The following is a 16,603-nucleotide window of genomic DNA, read 5'->3' on the forward strand; positions in this document are numbered from 1 at the left end:
CAATCAATGCCTCGGCGGACACTAGGGCTCGTGTCCAACCATTGCGGTGATGAGAATAGCCGAACTCTAACAATGCCTGGAGTTCAGCACACGTTTTCTACTTTGCTAACCACAGTGCGTGGCTATGATTGGCGGCATAGGAAAGGCACCAGGCGACGTGGCCGCTTGTTCTTGCTCCGAGTTGAAAGAATGAACGATGCTCGTATTTCTCGAATTCTTTCGGTTACTGTCATTGCCTAGAAAGAAATACCAAGGCAAGTTTATTCAGTTATTAACGTTAGGGAGTCATTCTAAGTAGTCATGGCTCCTCTAAACACCAATGCCTTTACTAAATCCTCATCGCTTTCGGTAAGAACAGGATTGAGACGGTAATAACAATGTTTCAAGTCATTCATCAGTCTATTCATCCTCTCCACGCCTCCACGCTCTGTACTTTTTAGTTCACAGCACTCCCATGTTGGTCTCTTTTATTTTTTGGTCATATGCATCTCAAATACTCTATATCTTCATTCTTTTGTCTGCTGCATTAGCTACTGGTGTTCTCTGTTGCGCCTCTCTAGTATTTCACCAAAACTATAACCGGAGTTTTCTAATTCGCATACTCCGCTTTGCGTCAACACTCATCCTGTAGAAGGAACTAGAAACTCTTCGTTCGCATCGTTACCCATCCATTTCCCTCAGTTTGATTTTGAAACATATCTCGATACCACCATAGCTTTTCTGCCTTCAAATAGGATAGTCTCGTCTCACCTGTAACAAAATATGTTGATTGCCAAGTTGGTTAAACATCCCAAAGGGCTGCTTCGAATAAATGCTGATGTGAACTCAAAGCTTTTACATGTTTGTCTCTGTCTCATGTTTGTGGTTTGCTTCTTCGTATTGAGGAGGTTCTTTATATTTTTGTTAAAACGTCAGTTGAAAGTAGCGCTTCCCTTGTCCAGCCTACTGCTTGTCCCTGTCTTTCTCCGTATAACTGTCGTCGAGAAGTCATATAACCTGTATAGACCTATAGGCGAGGTACCCCGCGTTGCTTTACTCCTTACCTTGCTTGGACATCCGCTTTCCTACACTCTAAGCCCGGTCCCACTTAGTAAGAGGGACATTTCTTCGATTTTTTCTCACTTAACCTTAAGGGGGGCGACAGACCTCTTAATATTACATGGAGATGCTCCCTCTTAATTAAGTGAGACACCACCCCTCTTAAAGTAAGCGAGGCGGCGTCTCCCTTAAATTTGAGGTCAGAGTCCCTTAATTAAGAGGGACAGTTTTTAGATATTTTCTTCCATAAATTCGGAGGGACGGTGGCCCGCTTAAAATGCAGGGGCATAGTCCCCCTTAAGTCGGGGTCACGCTGCTTATACTTCATACAAAATACATTCTGCAGACATGTTCCGAAACGAATCGCCTCGACATCCGCGCTTCGTACGCCACGAGGTAACCAATCAAGAGGTTACTTTGTCACGTGGCATACAAAGCACGGATGTCGCGGTGACTCGCATTGGAATATGTCTGCAGAATGTATTTTGTATGATGTATAAGCAGCGTGACCCCGGCTTTAAGTTACCTCTGTTATTGTATCGTACAATTTCTGCTCCTTCGTGTTTTGAGTGTAAGCTGACGTGCTGCACTGCACTTCTCGCACTTTTGCTGATATGGTTTAACCAAAGTTATTTTGTGCTGCGTAGCAGAATTGAAATTTGATCTGTATATCTTGTTTGATAAACGGAATCAATGTGATAAAGAAAACAGGAACAATCTTTAAGAGTAAACACTGTTTCATTTGCCATGACGCAAGAAAATATTTTGATATGTCTTCATCAAAATAATAATTCTATGACGATGTTCTGGTAGTTTTTACGAATAAAAAAAGACTTAGAACGACGCCAGAAATCGGCGTTTCTTGGAAGCTATCACACAAAAAATTTCGTGCTGCAGGGTGACTCATTTTGCCTATCATAAACAACAACAATACAATCGTGCTGGAAAAAAAAAAACTTTTTTTTAGCGGATAACACAAAAAGAAAAGTACATTCTAAAAAAAAAGCCCGTGCGTCTACTTTCCCGCACAACACTTGGAAAGACAATCACCATAACTCTCGGAGGCAGCTCAGCGAATGTAGATGCCGAAACATATGATTATACCAAAAAAAATGAGTTGCGACATTAAGCACAACAAGCGTGATGTTTTGCATTGGTTAATGTCACAACTCGGACTGGCTTTTTTGGTCTAATCTTATGTTTCGGCATCGTGATTCGCTGAGCTGCTTCCGTGAGTTACGGTGATTGACTTTCCAAGTGCTGGCTCGGGAAAGTAGATTCCTGTGCTTTTTTTTAGAGCGTAGTTACCTACTTCATAGCATTAAAAACTAATTATTCGGCGTCTCTTGCCATCAGCAGAAGCTCAGAATTTCTGTTGTTTTTGAACGGCCATAAGCGATTTTATGAGCTTCTCCGACATAAACTGAATCGAAACACTTTATTTTCAACGAGCAGACCCTAGAGGAGTCCAAGGGTTTGTCCACATGCCACGGGGTAGGAAAGTCCCGTTATGTAATACACCCATAAGCACATGACTAGTGCCCCCTCCATAGTCGTGCTAGCGGTGAGTTTCACTGACCAGTTCCCAGAAACGATCCCTTTCTCCGAACCGAAGAAAGTCTTGGGTCTTGGAACTTTTTCGGCAGGGGTAAAATCGCCCTGCAAACAGCAAATCTTAAAAAAAAAAAAAAAAAAAAATTGCGTCAGCGTCAAACTTAGATTGCTATTTTTGCATTCGCTTTTTCACATACCATAGGTGATGAAAGAACTTCAGGCCAATCGAGACCGGAGGATGGTCGTAATGTTCAAGAATGTTGTTGGGTTGTCTCCGCAGAAGGCCCCTTTTACCTCCTCCAGATTTCCCAGCATGGTGACGATCGTGTTATGGAACCGAAGTTGTGCATCCACCTTTAGCTAGATGAAAGACCATATTGTTTTCCTTTAGATACAGAGGGTGGGAATTAGAATAAAGGTAATGAAGCGCTTTCACCTGTTATCAAGCAGGCGATAGGAAACAAATGCGAAAATAAAGTGCAAACAGTTCAAAGATTCGGAACCCAATCTGTATCCGATGAAATAGCGAGTGACATTAGCTTATGACGCAACTTCTGCTACTATTAATTTTTGGTACGAGAAAAGACTGCAGTTTTAATTAATTTACGAGAATCAATTGTTTCTGTATTACCAAGACAAAACGAAAACGTATTTAGTAGTAGATGAACTTTAGAAGCCCCATGTGCTTTGGAAAGCATGGATTGCATTTGCGGCTCGAAGCTGCAGAAGTGATCTAGCGCATGGTTTAGAAAGCAACATAATCAAATAAAAAATTACATTTCTGTAAATATTTCGCCGCAAGCCATTCATTTTTTTTTTTTTTTTTTTTTTCAGAAGCAGTGCATATGCCAACAGAACGTAAATAGAGCCTACCTACATACCGGAATACAAAAAGTTAATAATTACCGAGTTCGTTGTGAACCGTGTGCGGGTGGCCGCAGTAGGCTCACCACTCAGGGTGGTGCGTTCCACCGTGCAGAGGGTCCCGGTAGAGCTCTTTACAAGAGCAATCCGAGCGGAACCCCCGCCTGATTTCCTTCATGTCAACGTTCGTTGCCATTGCCTCACTCTGAAAACAAGATTGTTAATAACGGTCAGTCATTTAACGCCCACAGTCAACGCACTAGCCCTAAAGCGCATAAGAAAGAAAAGAAAAAAAAAAAAGCAAACTTCTATTTATATATTTTTCGCGGATGCACGACACAGAAAAAAAAATATTCAGCCAGCTACAGAAAACAAAGAGCATAATAAACATCATAAATAAAATCTCCAAAAACAAAAACATGGTCGGCGCCAAAAAAAAAAAAAAAAAAAAAGCCGGTAGCTGTGCCGGCACGACCGTCAAAATATAACGAACAAAACAGTACGCCAAAGAAATAAAAAAAAAATGTACTCCCTGGCCGCTGCTACACCCTTCCCCCCTTTCCGCAGACGCCGCGACGCCGACGCAACGCGAACCGCGAAGGAAAAAAAAACCTTTATTTCTTCTTTTTGTTTTGTGCTCGTCCAATCCCCCTGCCCTTTTCACAAACATACTCACACATTATGGGTTGTTGCTCGCCGCCCACTTCAGAAAAAAATGTTCAAAATCACTGCAACGCTAACGATGTCTACAACATAACGTTGCAGTGTAAATTGCTGTAATGAATTGTGAAGGCAAACAAACGCAAAATCGCCAACATTGTTTCTGTCAATCAACGCTCTCGGGCGGTCAACCTCAAGCATTTAGAGTGCACACCGAGAAACAAATCGGCGAGCCAAGCTTACAAACACTGACTGCCCCAGCTAGGGTGCCTTTATGTTGGCTTTGCCTTAGGGAGGGTGATGCCATCCTTTGTAGTACTCGATGCCGACAGTGTACGCTCACGGATAAAATACCAGGAAATTGCCGGTAATCAAATGCCGGCGTAGCACTGCCAAAGTTAGCAGCTCGAGCTGGAAGAAGAACGATCGCGCGTTCGAAATTGAAAAGTAGACAAAAGCGTCGGACAGAAAATGGTCTGATATCACCAGCTTAAGACAGACGCGTACACATTGGGACACCCTAACCCGCTAAAAGTGTTTTGTGCGAAAGACAGCCCTGCGGCTCACGGCAGGGCAAACGATTAGCGACGCTTTGTCCTAGCTGAACGAGCAGATCCAGGAAGCGACCGCGTCCGCGGACTACAGCTGAACACTCTCACTCTACATGCAAAGCTCGTGCATCTCACAGCCAGCGTGAAAATATTGATGGCTCGTTATTCCCACCCGCAATGCACCCAAAACAAAAGCGCCAATATGACAGGATTACTCACCCGAAGGAAGTCAAACGAGCAGCATGACGCTTGCGACTCTCCGGCAACGACCGTTTCCAGCTCTCCGTGAATTGGCGCGAAACCTTAGCACCGTCTGAACTCTTTGCCGTGGATTAGTACGCCTGCCCCCCTCCTCCCGACCGAACTACATTGGTCCAGTTAAGAGGGACCGGTCCCCTCTTAATATGAAGGGACACGCGTGAATCTTTTTGTCTGTCTTTCCTGTTCAGAGGGACTAACGAAACGGTTTCCTTAATCTCTCTTAATATGTTGGTGTCCCTCTAGATGTTGCTATTTTATTTTTCAATTTCCCTCTTAAAAAGGGCTGTCCCCCTGAAAGCATTGTTGTCCCCTCTAAAATCAGAGGGACAGCGTTTTTTATGAGGGACCGGTTTTAGAGTGTACACAGAACTGCATGTTCAAATGTCAAGCTCAGCACCACAAATCCTTTCAAATTTCGCGTACAAATGCATACCTGTTATAGCTCAACAATGCTCGATTATTCTTAAAAGCTTTAATTATGTTGCTCTTACCAGTTATATATTTGTCATGTTCAGCGAGGTATTCTTTACCCTTATGAATCCGTACCTCGAGGTACATGTATTTATAGACTTTGTCAACCACGAATTCGTGTATTTTGAACTTGTCACTCTGGTCACTGTTAAGCATAGAGACTGCTGGATTGTCACTTCTAAATCTCAAACCTAATTAGTGTCCTTTTGCAGCAGAAATGTGTATTCATCCCTGCATATCCGCGCTGTAATCGGCCATTTGCACTATATTAATCGCACACATAAGACATAGGAGAGTTCAAGTGCTCCCTTACGTTCATCTTGAAGATTCCAAATGCCACAAGATTATGGCAAAGAGCCATAATCTTGTAGAACATAGAACTGGAACATAGAAAAATATAAAGTGAAGTGGATGGTCTGACTACTCACCACGACTGCCCGGCGTCATTGTATCCAGCCATCGTAAATAATATGCCAACCGTTCTCGTAAAAGAAGGTATACGTACCGTGGACGGTTATCAAACTAAATTTAATAGCTCGGCTGTTTTGGAATCTCAACAATGTGACTTGAAACCAGCGTTAACGGGAACGCCGTTACAAGTAACAGCGTTACCAGCAACGCGTTACTTTTTTCGGTAACGTAGTAACGCACTCGTTGCGTTTTCAATGCAGCAACGGCTAACCTACCCACGTTGCGTATTTCCAGTAACGGGTAACGTAATTAAGTTACTCGTTAAATCTTCTACCCAAAAACCTGAAAGAAGCACGCTTCGACTTGTTTTGAGTGTTTCTAAACTTTGTTTTACCTTTAGTCCAGACGCAGCCGACGCTACGAGCTGATGGGACCAATTAGAGCGCCAGAAGTGCACCATCATGATGTTCGTCATGTTTTTTTACGACTTCTATCATCTCTGAACCAATCATAAACAAAAAGAAAAAAAGACCAGTGATTTGCGCGTTTCACGCATGCTTGATTGGTCCCACTAGCTCGTAGTCTCGGCTGCGTCTGGAGTTAAGCTGAAACAAACTATAGGCACCAAGTCATTCATTATTGCACTCATTCTACATACCTTCAAAATTGTGTCTGTCGTTTCCCCCCACAAAAAGTTCCACTTTAAAAAAAACCTCAACGCCCACGCCCCTTGTCTAAATGTAAAAAAAAAACAAAAACGCTGTCGCAAAAAAAAAAAATGCTGTCGCAAAAAAAAAAAAATGCTGTTTTTGTCAATTTATAAATAAACGGCAACGCGAAAGTAACGTGCGTTACTTTTCATCAGCAACGATAACGGTAACGCGTTATTTCTATTTTGAAGTAACGCAGGCCGCTAACGTGTTCCTTTGTTTTGCAAGTAGCAAGTAACGTATATTTCGTTGTTTTTTTGTTTTTTTCGGGAACCCCTACAACACTGCTTGAAACATTAAGCTGTTCAGTATACTAACATTATGCTAATCCAAGTGAGTATGTGAGAAAGTTATCAGCTCTTAAGGCTTGAGAGAAAGTTAAGAGCAAGCTTAAGGCTTTATTTAAAGGCTTAAGAGAAAGTTATGGGATTACGTGCAATAACGGGGCCCTGCTAGTTCCTTACGCGAAAAAGCGGCGGCGTTGTCCCCGAAAGATAGTCATAAAAATACGTCAGGAAGGACGCGCCTCAGAAGTAAAACAAAACGAAAAGCACAGCAACGCAGATGCTTTGTCACGGAAGCCGTCGTGAAGCCGGAAGGGTTCGCCGCGCCTGCGCAGTGCGGGAGCGTGATGTCACCGCCGGAGCGCCGTGTGCGATAGGAAGACGTGGCGCGCTGCTTGTAAGGGTGCGCTGCCCGTGTAGGAATGCCTTCGCCTTCCTACAGGTAAGCAGTCTTAAGTGTCTCTGCCGAACTCTTTTTCATTCCCTCTCAACTTGAGACGCAAATCCTTTTTGCAATTATGTAGAGCTTGACAGCGCGTATCGTGGTCATAATAGAGACACTACGCGCAATAGCGGGGCGAGTTCAAAAGTGGAGCTCCCAAAAAGTCACACCAATTCTCTTTTTTTTTAATCAAGTATAATACTTCTATTTAGCTTAATGAAAATGAATATCTGAAATAGAAAGAAAGGAAGGGGTCCAAGTAAAAGCTACACCTCCAGGAGCAGAAACATAAGAAATAGTACAAGTCAACCTGTTTGATTATTGCATGTATCCCCTCAATTATGAGCACGATGTGACACGTTAATACGGGCTTACGTATCAAGAGGACTTCGTGAAATTGTGAATTCCATTTTGACAAGGTTGTTGTCTCACAGACGAGACCCAGACAAGTCTTAGGAATTCGGTGAATTCCTAAATACGTGTCAAAAACAATCAACCACTAAAGGGAGACTCCAAGCAGGGGCCGTGTACCATCGTTACAGGCGTTTCTAAGGCTGGGCATCGCTTAAACAGATTAAGCGAAGTAATCGCCATCCTTTAATCTCGTTGATTTTGAAAGATAATATTTCAAAGAGAGTAGAGCTACACTCTTTGGCGTTTCTGGTTTCGTTTACTATGTGATTAACGTAGAAATATACATTTTCAATTGGGCATCAGCTATGAGGTGCAGTTGAGGAGAGATCAAAGATACTCTCAGTTTATTACTCCAACTGCGAAAGGCAGAAACGTTCGTTTTTATTCTCCAGCAGGAACGAGCTTCTTTGCGTCTTCACAATAGTCACTGCTGCGCTAAACAAACACTCGCATGACGTTGAAGTGACCGGAAGAGTTATAACCTTTTACCTTTGCTTTGAGTTTCAAACCTCGCCCTTTCAGTTCATTAAAATCTAGCGTTAGTCATGTGTCGTCAGCCCCATCAACTGTAGATGAGGACCCTCCCAATAGGAAAGAACGCGCGAAGGATGGCTTTCTGTATAATACCCAGTAAATTAGAACCGATTAAGAAAAAATGGACTCTCTCTTCATTTCCCAAACGGGTTTTAAATTCATAGCTCTTCGCGCTCTGCCTTTTGCGTAAAAAATGAGAATGGCGCTGAAGGGCACGTCGCTAGGGTTTTCTGAATATATGCATATACCCATAAAGCCGCCACAGTGTTACGTGACACTGCGACACCTGATGTCATAATGTCGGGTGATGTCACAATGTCACGTCATGGTTCTCCTCACGTCAGAGTGTCGCGTGACCACAGAGTGTCACGTGGTGTCATATGTCTCACGTGACGTTACAGACGAACCATAAATGTAATAAATTAAGAGCGCTTTTGAGATGGCATCGGTGTTACAATTGTCACTGTGACGTAATCGAGGCTACATGCCATGGACACTAAATTCTAAAAGTCGGCCCCAATAAACGCTATGCATTAAAATAAATATATATATTGTGCATCTGGTCCTCTCGGACTAATCCGCCGCCGTCTTTGCGCGCAGTTTCGACTGTTGTGGGCTCCGCAGCCATCGCAAAGTGCCCCGCAATTTTCTTCGAAGGCCGGCATTCGGCGTGAGCCAACGTTTAGGCCAACGGAGAGACCACGACAGAACCCGCGGCAGCCGACAGGTACTTTCGCTCAGTTCCGCCGAGGATGTCGCGTCGTCCCCTTCTCCTTTGTGTCCTCGCTAGTATTTTTTACGGAAACCTTAGTCTGCGGAATGTTCGAAATTAGCCCCGTGAATGTCCAGTCATTTGTCCAGCTAAGCCAGCCAGGGTTTTTCTGTTGAACCGCCGCCACGCCCTTACAAAAATCTGTAGTTAAATTCTTTTTAATTTTTGTTGAAAATTTTCCGGAGTCGTATTGAATTTCTATTTAAACTCTTTTGATGTTTTTCGCGACTTTGTTTTGACAAGTTATTTAACTCCTAGTTAAAATTGGCCCCTTAAATTTTTTAGAATTCCTTCTTACATACATTCTTTTGAATTACGTCTTACATAAATGTTGTTGAATTCCTTCTGACGGAGCCGCAGATTAACGTTTAAAAAAGAAAACACTAAATTTTTTAAATATATTCTTTTAATTTCGTTAGGAAATAGTCTTTTTTGGTACATACACATCCCACAAATAAGCAATGTAAACAAACACAAACACGATCAAGCACTCAACACCAGAAACACAGTCATGTTGACAGCACCAGAGCCTTATATAGCCTATATATTAAAGGTAATCAATTGGTCGGTGACCACCTAAGCACTTACTAAGTTTTCAAGTCTTCGGTCTCCTTCTCGAAAGTCTGTCAAAGAGAATACAGTGTTTCGAAGTTCGTGGACTCTATCTCTTATTAAAAAGCATTGGTACAACTAAAAATAATTTCGTGTAGTCGCAAAAGCAACATCCACATAAACGGCTCAGAGAACAAATGTTATCACTTTTCTGCATAGCACCACTCAGGACGAAACCAGTCAAGGCGGTTGCTCCACTTCAAAATAGTTATTTTGCTCTTCTTTACTAGTTGAATAGGGTCAATCATGCCACGATAGTCATTTACAAAGTGAGAACAGCTGGGCGTGTTTTTCGAACGCGTGGCCGCCAGCACGCGCCCCATGCCTTCCGTCGTGCCTTGACGGTCGAGCTCGAGGGGCGCGAGACGTCGAAGAGTTGTCAAGGATAGAAGGCTCGCGCTGGAGGCAGGAGAACGGAAGCTCCTCCCTACGGTTCTCAACTTGTCAGAGACTATTGAGAAACTTAGTGGTTTTTGACATTTAGTCAAGATGTATTATGTTCAATAAAAAGTCAACAGAAAGTCTGTAGCTTTTCTTTTAACACTGGCTACAGAAAGTCAACTGAATAATTTAAACACGAAGTAAACAGAACGTCTGCAGTATTTCTGATAACACTTTCAACAGGAAGTCAACAGAAAAAGATCCAACGTAGAGTTAATAGAAATTCAATAGCTTTCCTTTTGGCTCAGGCAGAAGAAAATCATAAAAAAAGTTTCAACACAAAATCAACAAACTTTCTGTTGACCATGCCAGCAGGAAGTCAGTCAAAAGAAAGTAATCAGAGTGAACAAGAAGTCAACACATTTTCAATAAAAAGTAAAAAAAACAAACAAAACGTCATGTCGGGCCCCGCAGACGACCGCAGACCAAATAAAATAATAAAAAATGTCTCGTTTTATAAAATAATATAAGGAAATAATGTTAATAAGTTTTCTTTTTATCTTTTAGAAAATAACCTACAAAAAAACGTCGTTACAACTTCTTTTTAATTTTTTATAAATAAGTCTACAAAACAAAATCTATTGTTTTTCCTTTTGAATTTTTTAGAAAATAACCTACAGAAAAACGTATTTACAAGTTCTTAACGTTTTTATAAATAAGTCTACAAAAAAAATTCAATATTTTTTCTTTTGAAAGTTTTTTGACAATAGTCATAACAAAGTGCGTTTATAAAGGAATTCAGTAGGATCGCGGAAAGTCAATAAGAAGTCTTAAAATATTAAAAAGAATGTTGAGACCCGTTTTTGTAAGGAACTGAACGACGCGACGCGCGTCTAAACCATTGTGAGAGCCGTCGGCTTTGGGAAGAAAAGCGGCGTTGAACTTATCGGTATACCCAAACTGATGATTTTGGGATCTAAACTAAACTACCAACGTCTTTGATCGTTTTTTTTGTTTTTTTTTGACCCATTTCGGTTTTTTTATGATTAATGTAGTGTTATTCATGGGTTGCCCGTGGATAAAGAGACTAGTGCGTTTTAAAAAAGGCGGCAGTATAAAAAAAACGCTTAATTAATGTTCAGTATCTATTGATTCGTCCTAATTTAACGGAGCAACCGGCTAGAAAGCCTAATTGCGATTAAAGCAGTCATGGATTAATCGGAAGGTTAATATATATAAACTGCCCAGCCCGTGGATTAAAACAAGAATTTCAGTTACATTCCATGACTCGTGAACAATCCTTGATTTTCATAATCCACAAAGAAAACCTATTTATGTATTTTCATCTGACACTTATACATTAAAAAAAAAAAAAAAAAAAAAACAGAAGACGCGGTTGTGCGTACACCGAACTTGCGACGATGATAAATCGTCGCTAACCTAGAAGCGATAGAGAGGTTAATATATCTTTAATTGAACAAGCAGGTAGCTCGTTTTCTGCCGAGGCGAGAGGAGCCCTCAGTCCAGGACTTCTGTAGGTTTTGCTGTGCCCGTAGGAACAGTTCGCGCTGGACATGCGCGTCCGAGCTCGACCGCGCAGCTTCCCACTGCTCGGGTGTTGGGTTGGTGATGAGGAGGACAGCCTGGATCCTAGGGCATGCCCAAGTGACGTGGTATAGTGTACCGCTTGCGGTGCACAAGGGCATGTGTTACTGGGGTAGACTGTAGGGTATATGGCAATGTAAAAGACTAAGGGGGAGGGGGGAGAAGGTTTTTTGTCTGCAACAGGCGCCATTCTAGGGCGTCCTACCTCGTTAGGGTTTCCTGTGGCGGGGGGAAGGTGCGGCGACTGTAGCCCAATTGCGGAAGTCTAGCATGGTAGGTTAGCGGGATCGGGATAGGGATCAGGAACTGGTCTCGCCGCGGTGGCGGGGCCCAGATGGTTAAAACTCGGGCTGACGCGTGAGCGCGTTCATTCCCGTTGAGAGAATCATGTCCTGGCGTGGAAATCAGGGATACTGCGGGGAGTTGATCGGGGCAGTAAGTGGTTTGGATTTGGTGGGCAATTTTGGAAAGACGACCGTTGCCAAAGCTACGGTTTTGGTAGTTCAGGTGGACGTGACAGCGAGCTCTATGGCCGCTTCCTCTGCCTCAGCTGGAAGTTGAAACGGTCGCGGAGGTTATTGCCTGCATACCCTCGCCGATCACACTTTTAGCCATAGCCAGGCGACCCGGGTATCGAGTGTCATCAGTGTATCGGACGTTTCTGGCATATTGAAATTTACTCTGGAGAGCGCGGGCGTGAGCACGAGGTCGCCCTTGATGAAACTCGGGGTGCATGTTTTTGGGTATTGGAACGATGTCAATTTTAGTGTGATAAATGATATTAAGGAAAAACGTTTGACCGTACGTGACCTGAGGTTTGGGTCGGATAGCCCAGGCGAGTTAGAACCTGCGTGCATGCGGGTGTCAGGTTGAGTCTTTAGCGATGACTTATGCGGTGTGCCTTAGCGTGCTCTGCAACGGTGTTGTGAATTCCTAGGGCCAGCAGACCCTGCGTCGAGGTGTTGGGTGGAAGACCTAGGGCTTTTTTGTAGGCCCGGCGAATGAAGGTTTCGAGGTGTTCCCGTTCCCGAAACTTAAGGGTCAAACAGGGGACGGTGTGAACCACCCGACTAATGATCAGTGCCTGCAGGTGGCACTGATCCAGTAAACTCGAGGGCAACCTTCTACGGCAATTATATAGGTAAAGATACTAAAATACGTCTCCTCAATCGATTTGAGCACTGATTAAGCTGTGTGCGCGCACTCCTTTCCTCTCAAATATGACAGACGATTGTCCCCGAACGCAGTCAAGCCGCTATAACCAGTAAAGCCGTAGTGCTGAATCTCCGGCGTAACCTAAAGAAGGCCAACGGAAAGCGAGTATATGCTAGCACCAAGAGGTGTAAGTATAGTTGAATAATCATGCCACCTTCGTGTGGCCGCATGTAGTATATGAACTATCACGATCCCGGAGAAGCGATCACGTATGACTGAAATGTTTTTCCTGATTGCGTCACTTATTCCAAACCTAAATATATTGTTTTTAAAAATTCTTAAGAGACTTTTTTTTTACTACTCGGCTATCTTCACTACATGGGGTGACTCGTTGTTACCGTTGGAGCCTGCAAATTTGAGGCGCACTCAACAGTAGATTGGTTTTCTTGTTCACCTTGCGTCGCGCGAATGCCAATCACCAGTAACTAATCTCGAGCCACCAATATTGATCTAACAGCTGCCCCACTGGTCAAGTTGGACTGAAGAGGTGATTATCAGCCCCTCCGATGCCAGATTTGTTGCAAAAGTTGCGGCAACAAAGGGTAAGCAGCTAAGGTCCTTGCTCATGGTCTGTTGTTGAATTCTTACACCTGTTTATTTTTTTTTTTCTGCGAGCCCCTGAATGTTTTATGGGTTTCAAACTGTTCATTAAGCAGAATGTGAGTGTGGGAGGTTCGCTAGCCACTGCGACTTATAGATCTTGATCCGACTGTCAAAGTTTTATATTTCCCTCATAGTTGAAAAAACAAAAGTACATGAAACGTTATAGGTCTGCAACTTAAAAAACAAAAAAACAAAAAAAAAAGTGAAAGCCGTTTACAACTTCCTGTAACGCCGATTTGGAGCGCAGCTCTTGAGGAGGAGGAGTGGAGGGTATATTCCTCCTCCTCCCTCGTGATCATGCCTGCTAGTCCTCCTCCCCTCCTGCTCGCCCTCCCTCTCCTTTATCACCTCCTCGTCCTTCAAGCTCCTCCCCTCCCCTCGCCTCCGCCTCCTCGTCTCTCCTCCCCCCCTCCTCCACCTTCGTACTGCTTTCCTCCTTGCCGCTCAAGCCGGAAAGGGTCGCGTAAGAGCTGTGCTCTTACGCGACCCTTTCCCCCCCCCCCCCGAACCATACTAGACAATGAGGGGAGGAGGAGGAGGGGGAGGAGGAGGAGGGCAGAGGTCCGGGGGGTCACGTGACCTCGAGGGGACGGGATCACATGACCTTGGGCGGGCCGTCACGTGACTTCGGCGGGGGGAGGGGAGTCACCCCCCGGGGTCACGTGACCTTGGCGGGGGAGGAGGGGGGAGGGGGAGGAGCGGAGGGGGAGGAGGGGGAGGGGCGACGCCGACGCTAACGCCGACGCCGCACAGGCTGGAAACGGGTCATGTGACTCCCTCCCCCCGAGGTCACGTGACCCGCCCGGACCATACTACACAATGAGGGGAGGAGGAGAAGGAGGGGGAGGAAGAGGAGGAGGAGGGGAGGAGGAGGGGGAGGAGGAGGAGAGGGAGGGGCGCGGTTACGCCGACGCCGACGGCGACGGCGACGCCGACGGCGACGCCGACGGCGACGCCGACGGCGACGCCAACGGCGACGCCGACGCCGCTCAGGCTGGAAACGGGCCCCTAAGAGCTGCGCTCTAAAACAGCTCAATATTTATCGAAGCGACGGTGCAGGTGCGTACTAGCTGGTAAACATTGAGCATTTTGATAAAGCCATGCAGAGACGGGGAATATTGGGACACTGACAAAACAAACGATTTGTTTCGTCCGCGGTTCCCAATATTTCGTGTCTCGTGTTTATAAAATTGCTCAATGTTTATGTCCACAAAGCCAATTGAAGTGCGACGACCTCCGGCCCTCCAGACGCCATCGACGCCTCGCGGAGCGAAACCTCCCTCAAGTACTAAGTTTATCGATGAAGGAAGCCACGTAAAAGAAATATATGGTGCAGCCTGGAGACAAGGCGCCATGTCTCATCCCCGCGCTGTCCTGCGATAGATGACATAGATACTTCACTCCAACGGCTTTGATGGTGGGCAAGGGATCAGACAGCAACGCGTCTAGCGGTTCCCTTCGGCCATGTGGGCGTCAAGCATAAACTACTTCTCTGTGCCTGAAGTAGTCGAGGGCTGCTTGCACCCCAGCCGACTGCGTTCGGCTGGGGCTTGTGTTCAGTGTTCTCTCGGCAAAGCACCGACTGAACAGGAGTTCAAGCTGAACGCTCGGGCAGCACTTGTGCGAACTCTTTGCCTCGCGCTTGATCGAGGGACATGAGGTAAGGGTAATCGGGTAACTTAGGGATTTATCTGAAAACGAAGAACACGAATTCTAAGTAGGCGTCCGTGTTTTGGGCTTATTTTTCTACGAATTCGGTGGTGGTTTTTTGGGGTTTCTTTTTCCACAGATTCGGCGTTTTTCCGTGTCAATATCCGCTGTCGTACAAAAAAAAAATTGGTACTTATCGGCGCTTATGCTTAAAACACACCGAAGACACTTAAGACTTGCCGTGTAGGAATGTGAAAACATCATACTATGGTGCCTGGAACGCGTCTCCGACTGGTGTGTTTAGCGCGCCCAAAAAAGTGGTCCCTCGATTTCCGCCTGATGACGTCATACAAGTGTCTTGCTGTCGCCGGTCGCGATCCTGGCGGCGTCTCAATAGCGGTGGTGTTTGTAGCAGATGCCTGATCTGCTTCAAGTCGCTCTCAAGTGCGGCGGTACACGGAAGTTTCGGCAGCCAGAAGTTGGGACGCCATGACGACAGCGACACTCGTGTTCGGTTGTGCTACACGCAGCCTTCTCGTTAGCATTTCTACGGCCAGCCGTCAGGATCGCGACAGACAACAGCATGACACTCCGGCTTCTGTGACGTCGCTTGTTGCCACTTTGGGACCACTTTTGATGTATGGGCGGGATAGGACGCTAAACACGCCAGTCGCAGACGCGCTCCAGGAACCATAATCATAGTCCCGCGGGTCCGGCGGTGACATCACTCTCGCCCACTGCGCAGGCGCGGCACCCCCGCCGGCACCACGGCTTCCGTGACGAAGCATTCGTGTTGCTCTGCTTTTCTTTGTGTTTGATTTCTGAGGGTCGTCCGCTTTGACCCCGAGCGGCGACACTGGTTTACACTGTACATGAGAAATTTTTCCAGTGAAGTATAGCCTGGCTTCTTTGACGTGCATCACCTAGTAGCGATGCACGATCGCCCGCACGCCACCCGAAATTTGTAGCATGTGCATGATAATGTCTGATTCATCATGTGCATGCGTCTTCTTGCATAGCCATTGCGCCTATACTACGTTTAACTTAAGTCAAATGCGCAGCCGACGCTACGAGCTGATAAGATCAATCAAGCAGTGTGAAAAAAAAAACGAACTTCGTTGACTTTTTTGTTCATGTTGCTACCTGCTAGACTTGTGCTAGTCCAGTCAAGCGCAGGGTGCATCGCGACCTCGCGCTTTTAGCATGTATTTGTGCAGTGAATTCCAGGATCCAGCTTTGCGAATAGGAGCCTTACAGCCGGGTGAGCGATAATAGACTCGAAATTAATTTGTGGGCTTCTTTCGTTGTTTCGTAAGATATATCACAAAAAACCTTAACACATTAAAATACACAATACACGTTTGTTGGACAAGGCTTCAATGCAGATACACTGAAATTTCGAAGAGCGCCCAAAGTGTCAACAAATCAATTGGGACCATTTTGTCCAAGTTTCCACTTGGGACCATTTAGTCCATGACCATCTTGACCGGGACCATTTTGTCCGGGGCCATTTTCTGCGGCGCCATTTTGTCCGGGATCATTTTGACCGAGATCGTTTTGTGCTACACGCC

This window comes from Ixodes scapularis, unplaced genomic scaffold (genome assembly GCF_016920785.2).
Source record: "Ixodes scapularis isolate PalLabHiFi unplaced genomic scaffold, ASM1692078v2 PGA_scaffold0__279_contigs__length_252992795, whole genome shotgun sequence".
Classification (NCBI taxonomy): Eukaryota; Metazoa; Arthropoda; class Arachnida; order Ixodida; family Ixodidae; genus Ixodes; species Ixodes scapularis.